Source organism: Octopus sinensis, unplaced genomic scaffold (assembly GCF_006345805.1).
Source record: "Octopus sinensis unplaced genomic scaffold, ASM634580v1 Contig10700, whole genome shotgun sequence".
In the NCBI taxonomy this organism is placed as follows: Eukaryota; Metazoa; Mollusca; class Cephalopoda; order Octopoda; family Octopodidae; genus Octopus; species Octopus sinensis.
Window position 1 is genome coordinate 18037 of NW_021832197.1, and position 9464 is coordinate 27500.

General features: G+C 37.2%; 1 long non-coding RNA gene across 1 annotated transcript in view; it reads left to right on the forward strand.

The window, feature by feature from the left end:
• The first annotated feature begins 6054 nt into the window (after nucleotides 1–6054).
• LOC118761213 overlaps nucleotides 6055–9464 on the forward strand; it is a 3572-nt gene continuing 162 nt past the window's right edge. The window contains exons 1-2 of the long non-coding RNA XR_004997217.1: nucleotides 6055–6215; nucleotides 9266–9271. This is a non-coding gene — a long non-coding RNA (uncharacterized LOC118761213). The remainder of the gene's footprint in view (nucleotides 6216–9265; nucleotides 9272–9464) is intronic.

The following is a 9464-nucleotide window of genomic DNA, read 5'->3' on the forward strand; positions in this document are numbered from 1 at the left end:
TCCCATAACCGCAATAACATCAACATCAACAATATTTCTTGTAATTATGTCATAACAACCAGCCAACAATTTCCAAATGAGACGCCATCAACATTTTCGATGTTGCTGTCCAACTGCATACCACTCCTCCTACCACCTCTACTCCGTCTGCTCCCCCTACTCCCCTCTTAATCCCTCTACTCCTCCCTCCATTCTCTGTCATTCTTTTTCTTTCTTTTTTTCTTCACATTGCAACACATTGTTGCCCATTATTGCACATTACTGCATTCTGTTGCACCTTGATGTTGTTGTTGTTGTTGTTAGTGGTGGTGGTGGTTGTGGTGGTGGTTGTGGTGGTGGTGGTGGTGGTCGTGGTGGTCGTGGTGGTGGTCGTGGTGGTTGTGGTCGTGGTGTGTGTGTGTGTGTGTGTGGTTGACCTACTCCTCCATTTTGTTATCTCCTCACACCGCACCTCATTTCCATTTAGCAATGAGAAATTGCAATAAATAAATAAACAAGTAAATAAGTAAAAATACGATTAAAAATTTTGTTCTTCAAACTCAAAAATCTTTCGCAATTACTGCTGACGATGATGCTGCCGATGCAAGTGATAATGGTGAAGACGACAACGACGACGACGATGATGATGATGATAGTGGTGGTGGTGGTGATGATGATGATGATGGTGGTGGCGGTGGTGGTGGTGGTGATGGTGATGGTGGTGGTGTTGGTAGTGGTGTTGGTGATGATGATGATAATGATGATGATAGACGTGGTGGTGGTGATGATGATGATAGAGGTGTGGTGTTGGTGATGATGATGATGGTAATAGTGATGGTGGTGGTGATGATGATGATGATGATGATAATGGTGGTGGTGGTGGTGGTGGTGGTGGTGGTGGTAGTGGTGGTGGTGGTGGTGATGATGATAGAAGTGATGATAATGACAACGGTGGTTATGGTGGGTGTTTTGGTGATGATTATGGTAGTGGCAGAGATGCAGTTGGTGTTGCTGTTGCCATAGTAGCAGCCCTGCAGTACTAGATCATCATCATCATCGTCGTCGTCTTCATCACCACCACCAACAACAGCAGCGGTAGTGTCGGCAATAGTTTTTGTTTTTAAGCACCCCGAGTTAGCCTTAATCAAGGAGCATAGTCCAACTGTGACCATCACATCGTTTATTTTGTTCATTCATCTCATAATTACACCGTTCGCAATATGTTTGTCCTTCTTTTCGTTAGACAGTAGGATAGGGTTTCATGGAGATTTCACTGCTAATTTGAGCAGATCTAATGGCCACGGAGAGAGAGAGAGAGAGAGAGAGAGAGAGAGTAAGAGACAAAGTATGACAGAGAGAAAGAGATGAAAGAAGGAGAGAGAAAAAGGAGTAGAGAGGAAAAGTGAATGAGAGAGAGAGAAATAGAGAGAGAGAGAGAGAACGAGAAAGAGGGAGAGAGAGAGATTCCCTGGGTGGCTAGCAGAACGTAAACATCGAGCTTTTCTGCTGGAACGCGTTTAAAGAACCCTGAAACCATTAATAATAATAATAATAATAATAATAATAATAATAATAATAATAATAATAATAATAATAATAATAATAATAATAATAATAATAATAATAATAATATTAATAATAATAATAATAATGATGATGATGATGATGATGACGACGACGACGCGCCGTTGCATATAATCGAAGACCAACATGCAGAATGTCTTTGCACAATGGGATAAACTTGTGTAGCGAAACACAAGCGATGCAAGGCTCAATGTTTTCCAACGCTTGAACACGATTGGACTATTGTGAAAAGGCCTCTTAAATATTTGTCACAAAGATCAGCCTATTTCTACGGGAAATTCTGATGTCGATGTTGGTGACGTTGTTGTTGACGTTGTTAATGCTGTTTAGGTTCATATCAACCTTGTCTGCGCGGTAAGAAGCTTGCTTCTTAACCGCATTGTTCCGGGTTCAGTCCCACTGTGTAGCACCTTGGGCAAGCGTCTTCTGCTATAGCCTCGGGCCGACCGAAGCAATATGAGTAGATTTGGGAGATGGAAACTGGTAGAATCTCGTCGTATATATATTTGTATGTATATTCTTTTATTTGCTTCAGTCATTTGACTGCGGCCATAGTGGAACACCACCTTTTAGTCGAGCAAATCGATCGCAGAGCTTATTCTTTGTAAGCCTAGTACTTATTCTATCGGTCTCTTTTTGCCGAACCGCTAAGTTACGGGGATGTAAACACATCAGCATCGCATGTCAAGTGATGTTGGGGGTGGACAAACATAGACACACAAACACAAACGCACACACAACACACACACACATACATACATATATACGACTGACTTCTTTCAGTTTCTGTCTACCAAACCCACTTACAAGGCTTTGATCGGCCCGAGGCTATAGAAGAAGACACTTGCCCAAGGTGTCACGCAGTAAGACTGAATTCGGAACGATATGGTTGGTAAGCAAGCTACTTACCACACAGCCAATCCTACGCCTATGTATGTGGAACTTTTTCCATCTTGTTGCTCTGTTAAAGTATTTGAGAAAAATTATATTTATGTGTCCAACTGGTTAGAATTCTATTTGTTTATTTGTGCAGCTGATGATGGCATTGCCTTTAAATTGATGCAATGATTGCATTGTTCAATTAATATGCAGCCGCTTGAAACGGTCGTACCGCATCACTACTTAATATACTGTTGCTTATTTTGATTTTATTCACCTTACTTCAAACTGTGCGAATAATACCGGACTGACATGGTGCTTCAACTTAAGTACCTAATTCAACCGAATCTCAGTTATTTCTCGTGTGTGCGCGTGTGTGTATGTTTGTATGTATATATGAATGTATGTATGTATGTATTTGTATGTGTGTGTGCCTGTGAGTGTCCCTCTACCATCGCTTGGCAATCGATGGTGGTGTGTTTATGTCTCCCGTAACTTAGCGGTTCTGTGAAAAAGACCGATGGAATAAGAACTAGGCTTACAAAAAAATAATTCCTGGGGTCGATTTCTTCGACATATATCCTTTAAGATGGTACCAGCATGGCCACAGTCAAATGACTGAAACAAGTAAAAAAAGTAAATAATAATAATAATCCATTCTGCTAAAAGCACAAGGCCTGAAATTTGTGGGCGGGGTGGGAGAATTAATCAACAGGTACATCGACCCCAGTACACAACTGGTACTTAATTTATCGACCCCTAAAGGATGAAAAACAAAGTCAACCTCGGCGGAATTTGAACTCAGACGAACGAAAAGCCGCTAAGCATTTTGCCCGGTCTGCTAACGATTTTAACAATAATATTCCTTTTTAATTGAAGGCGGCAAAAATCGTTAGCCGGACAAACTGCTTAGTGGCAATTCGTCCGTCTTTTATGATCTGAGTTCAAATTCCGCCGAAGTCGCCTTTCCCTTTTCTCATTTGGGGATCGATAAAATAAGTACCAGTTACGTACTGGAGTCGATGTAATAGACTTGACCACTCCGCCGAAATTCTTGGCTCTGTGCCAACATTTTGAAGCCAGTATTGGTTTAAAATTTTAGCACAAAGCCAGCAATTTTGAAGGCAGACGGTAAGTTAATTACATCAACTCCAGTACATAACTGGGACTCTATTTTATCGACTTCGAAAGGACGAAAGGCAGAGTTGATCTCGACGAGATTTGATCTCAGAACGTAAAGACGGACGAGATGCAGCTAAGCATTTTGTCTGGCGTACTAACGGTTCTGCCATCTCGCCGCCTTAGACTCATTATAACAAATGGCGTCCCAGCCGCGACCGTCTAGTTTTTATTATTATTATTATTATTATTATTATTATTATTATTATTATTATTATTATTATTATTATTATTCAAAGTTTATCTAGGACGACATTCTTATCCTTAACCCCATGTCCTTAACCTTAACCCTTGTTATCCTTAACCCTATGTCATTCCTGACTGATCACACAGACATATATTATGAAAGACCTTCCAACCATGCACATCATCACTTTTATTCAGACATAAATTGGATCTAGAATTATATTCTTCAATATGTCCTCTGTGTTGTTGTTGTTGTTGGTGGTGGTGGTGGTCGTGGTGGTGGCGTTTAGTCCTAGGTCATACTTAAGGGAGCAGACGGACCTATGATCAAAATCGTTCCATCCGTGACCATTCAGATTAGTATTCAGCTGGCATATAGTGTGTCTAGGATTATATTGTTCAATGTTATTGCTGTTGTTGTTTAATCGCTGATAATTCCTAGGCGAGCTGCCAGACTTGTGATCAAAGACGTTCCGGCCGTGATCATCCCATCTATTATTCAGACGTACAAGTGTATCTAAGTAAGACATCTGTCCAATTGAGTAAATCAAGAAAAAGAGATTTACGATCACATTATCGAATGTGCCATTTTCCCGTTTTCTATCTTTTACTTGTTTCAGTCATGAGACTGCGGCCATGCTGTGGCAACGCCTTCAAGAATTTCAGTCGAACGAATCGACTCCAGTACTTTTTTAAAGGCTATTAAGTTACGGGAACGTAAACACACCAACACCCGTTCTCAGACGGTGGTGGTGGTGGTGACGGGGGACAAACACAAACACAAAGACACACACTTACACACACACACACACATACACTCAGGCGAGTGTGTGTGTGTATATGACGGGTTTCTTTCAGTTTCCATCAATTAAATCCATTCACAAGGCTTTAGTCGGCCAGTAGCTATAGAAGACAAATGCCCAAGGTGCCACGTAGTGAGACTGAACTCGGAACGATACGGTTGGGAAGCAAGCTTCTTACCACACAGCCACGCCTATAAAGACGACAGAGAAATATTTTGAGGCTTAATTGACTACTGCTTTTAGCAAACGGCTCAAGGGATTCTCTTACGTCTTGAAACCTCGTTGTCGTTTCAGCAAAGACCATGTGACATCATCATCATCATCATCATCATCATCATCATACACTAAAACGGGTGTGGAGAGATCATCGAAGATTTGACAAGACATCTTACCCGGTTACTTAATTTGAAGATAAGGGCCATCCATTAATTAATCACTGCGCTCATTTGATTTTCCGGTTCACAAAGATTCTTTAAAAAATTATGATTTTTATGGGATTTTCTTAAAAGAGAATCGGTGTTGATTCGCCTCGTCTCTTTTCACCATTCTTTCAATGGAACATAATCACATATTCTACCAGATTCCTTCTTTGTTTTTGTGGCTTTTGTTGTTGTTGTTATTGTTGCTGTTATTATTGCTGTCCTTGTTGTTATTATAATTTCAGGAGTAGAGACAATTAATTTTCAATATTAAATTTAATTAAAGCGGCAAGTTGGCAGAATCGTTACTGCGCCGGAAAAAACGCTTTAGAGGCATTTCTTCCGACTTTACGTTCCGAGTTCAAATGCCGTCGGGGGTCGACTTCGCCTTTCATCTTCCGGGGATCGATAAATGAGCACCAGTTGAATGATATCAATTTACCCCCTCACCGAAACTATTGGTCTTGTGCCAAAATTTGAAACCAAAATTAAATTTCATTAAGGCGGCGCGCTGACAATCGTTAGCACACCGGATAAAATGCTTAGCGGCATTTCGTCCGTCTTTACGTTCTGAGTTAAAATTCCGCCGAGGTCGACTTTGCCTTTCATCCTTTCGGTGTCGATAAATTAAGTACCAGTTACGCACTGGAGTCGCTCTAATCGACTGACCCCCTCTCCCAAAATTTCGAGCCTTGTGCCTAGAGTAGAAAAGGATAGTCTAAAGGCGGCAAGCTGGCAGAAATGTTAGCACACCGGATAAAATGCTTAGCGGCATTTCGTCCGTCTTTACGTTCTGAGTTAAAATTCTGCCGAGGTCGACTTTGCCTTTCATCCTTTCGGTGTCGATAAATTAAGTACTAGTTACGCACTGGAGTCGATGTAATCGACTTAATCCGTTTGCCTGTCCTTGTTTGTCCCCTCTGTGTTTGGCCCTTTGTGGGTAGTAAAGAAATAGGTATTTCGTCCGTCTTTACGTTCCAAGTTCAAATTCCACCGAGGTCGACTTTGCCTTTCATTCTTTCAAGGTCGATGCTGGATTTAAATTAACCGTAAGGTGTAGAGGCTTTATTGAGTAAATCTGTTCGATTTTTTAAAATTTTACGTGATCTGAGTTCAAACCGGTGAAAACCAGGTTGGTTTTTATCTTTTAGATTTTATTTTATTTAGTACGAAAGGATTGATTATAGTTGATTAAGAAGAATTAATTTGTGTAAATACTATTAATAAGATTGGCAGAAATATGTGAATAATTTAGGTTTATTTTATAAAAGTATATCTTAAATATAAGTATGCTTCGTTCATTACGAAAAACTCATCTTGTTTTGCAATTGCCATCACCTGTTAATGTGGGTTTGATAAAATTTTGGTTCTTTGCAAGGATTGTGTTTAATTATAAGGGTTATTTTTCTTGCTATACATTCTAATGGGGCTTCTTTTTTCTTTATTTGTTTATATATACATATTGGTCGTGGTTTATATTATGGGTTATATATAAATATTCACACTTGAAATGTTGGAGTATTATCATATATTTTGGTAATATTTGGTCGATAAATTAAGTACCAGTTGCGTACTGGGGTCGGTCTAATCGACCGGCCCCACTCCCCTAAAATTTCGGGCCTTGTGCCTTTGGCAGAAAGGATTACTGATTTCTTACATTAAGGTGGCAATATTGCAGAATCGTTTGCGTGTCGGACATAATGCTTTGCGGTATTTCTTCCGGAATTTTACTGGGACGATAAAAATGAAGTACCTGTCAGATGTTAGAGATCGATGTAATCGACTTAACCCCTCACCCCCCTCTGCATTTCAGGCCTTGTGCTTATAGTAGTAACAATTTCCTACATAGAAACAAGATCAGAAATTTAAGAGGGAGAGATCAGTTGAATTCAGCGATCCCTTATTTGGTTGGTACTTTAATTGATCCCAGGGAGAATGAAGAACAACATTAACCTCAGTGGAACTAAAAACTTACAACTTGAAAGAGCAGGAGAAAACAGCTGATCTGGGTGAGGACTGAACTCTGAACGTAAAGATCTGGAATAAATACCATAAGGAATTTTAACTGCTGCTCTAATGATGTTGCTATATCACCGCCTGTGAGATGAACGCTGTAGCAGCATCAACTGTGGAGGAGACGAACAGAAGTGCGCCACCTCTGCTCCGAGGTTGTTTCCTCTTAACTTCTAGAAAAATCGATATTTTTTCATGAAATTTCCTGGAGAAACCTTTCAGATTCTCCAGATTATGGTTATATCGGGATTTAATGTAAAGAATTAAAAAGAAGAAAAAAATATATATATTGTGGGCGCGCATACATACTGATACATATCAAACATTTATATTGCTTGTTAGCTCTGTAGACGAGAAGTCGTCGTAGTTGTTTATAAAAGTGACGAAATGGAAGAACTGACGGCATCCATGAGTGAGAAAATTTGTGTTAAATGTATTCTATATATATATATATATATATATATATATATATAAATAATGAAAGAATGGAGTTGAACGACGATTTAACAAAATTCCTTTATTCTCGACATATGTTTCGAAGGCTGCATATTCCTAATTCGAAGGAATAAGGGTGCATTATGCCGCCTTCTCATCAGGAAAAACAAGGAACTTATGGCAAGCACGTGATCTCTGCCCTTGGCATGTAGCTTCAACCGTGTTTTTCTGACGTGAATTTGCTACCCAGGTATCGGTTAACCGAATTATCCATACTAAGATAATTCATTCAACTACTTAAATATATATATATATATATATATTCATTCGCCGTGTTGGACAGCTGAACTCAACATGCTTTTTTGTTTTTCATTCTCTCTCTATTTATTCCCTCTTCTTCCTTTCTGTCGAAGGGCGTAGGCTTGAAACGCAAATGACTTTTCCATTTTTCCCCAGCGTCAAACTAATACACCTGCTTGTTGTTCCTACACTTGTCCTCGTCTTTGTTTTTCTTTAAATTTCAACTATGTATGTATGTATTATATATATATATATATATATATATATATATGTGTGTGTGTGTGTGTGTGTGTGTGTGTGTGTGTGTGTATGTACGTATGTATGTATATATTTTATAATATGTTATTATTAATATCAGGAAATCAATATTAGAAAATTCTTCAGAAAGATATACGTGTGTAAAATAATTGTTGTATTAAAAATATATACGTATAAAAATATACGTAAATGTATATAAGTATAAATATATAATGTATATGACATTTTAAAAGCTTTGAATTAAGTTTTTAAAGTATCTTACGATCGTTTCATAGAAGTGCTGTCCCTATAATGGAATCCTATATTGACAATATAATGGATTTTATACATAATTATTATGGATTGCTACAGTAGAATTACCAAGGAAGCACATATGAATTTCAAGATTCTCATTCTAAAGTGTACTTACCAAAACCAAAAGCAGTAATTTTTAATTTATATTTCAAACAAACACCATTTTCCTATATTACTTCATAGTTTTTTTAAAAACTACCATTCGTAAATTTATACAAATTTCAAATTTGATATTACCGAAGAGAAGAAGAGTTGTCTATAAATGCTTATCAATAAAGGATTCCATTATTCTATATTATCTAAGTCTATGAACTATATTTGGAATACAAGACAATATAATGGATTTTACACATAAATATTATGGATTATTACAGAAGACTAACCAAGGAAGTATATATGGATTTAAAGACTCTCATGCTAAAGTGTACTTACCAAAATCAAAAGCAGTAATTTTTAATTTTTGATTTATATTTCAAATAAACACCATTTTATAGTATTACTTCAAATTTTTAAAAAATTACCATTCGATATATTATACAAAGTTCAAATTAGTTATATCGCTGAAGAGCAGAAGAGTTGTCTATAAATGCTTATCAGTATAGGATTCCATTATAGGGACAGCACTTCTGTGAAACGATCGTAAGATGCTTTAAAAACTTAATTCAAAACTTTTAAACTGTCATATACATTATATATTTATACTTATACATATTTACATATATTTTTATATGTATTTATATTTTTAATACACGTATATATCTTTCTGAAGAATTTTCTAATATTGATTTCCTGATATAAATAATAATATATTATAAAATATATATTATCGCTCGTATTAAATACATAGATACTTTAATAGTATTACTACTTTGATACAATACAGCACCCAATATAAATTCAGTATATAACATTGTCATTGAATATATTTAACTAAAGATTTATGTATATCTGTATATATACATATATTTATATATACATATATGTATATATACATCCTTTCGGGGTCGATAAATTAAGTACCAGTTACGCACTGGGGTAGATGTAATCGACTAACACTTTTCCCCAAAATATCGAGCCTTGAGCCTATAGTAGAAAAGATTATTATTTCTATAACTTGTATATATTTATTTTAGTA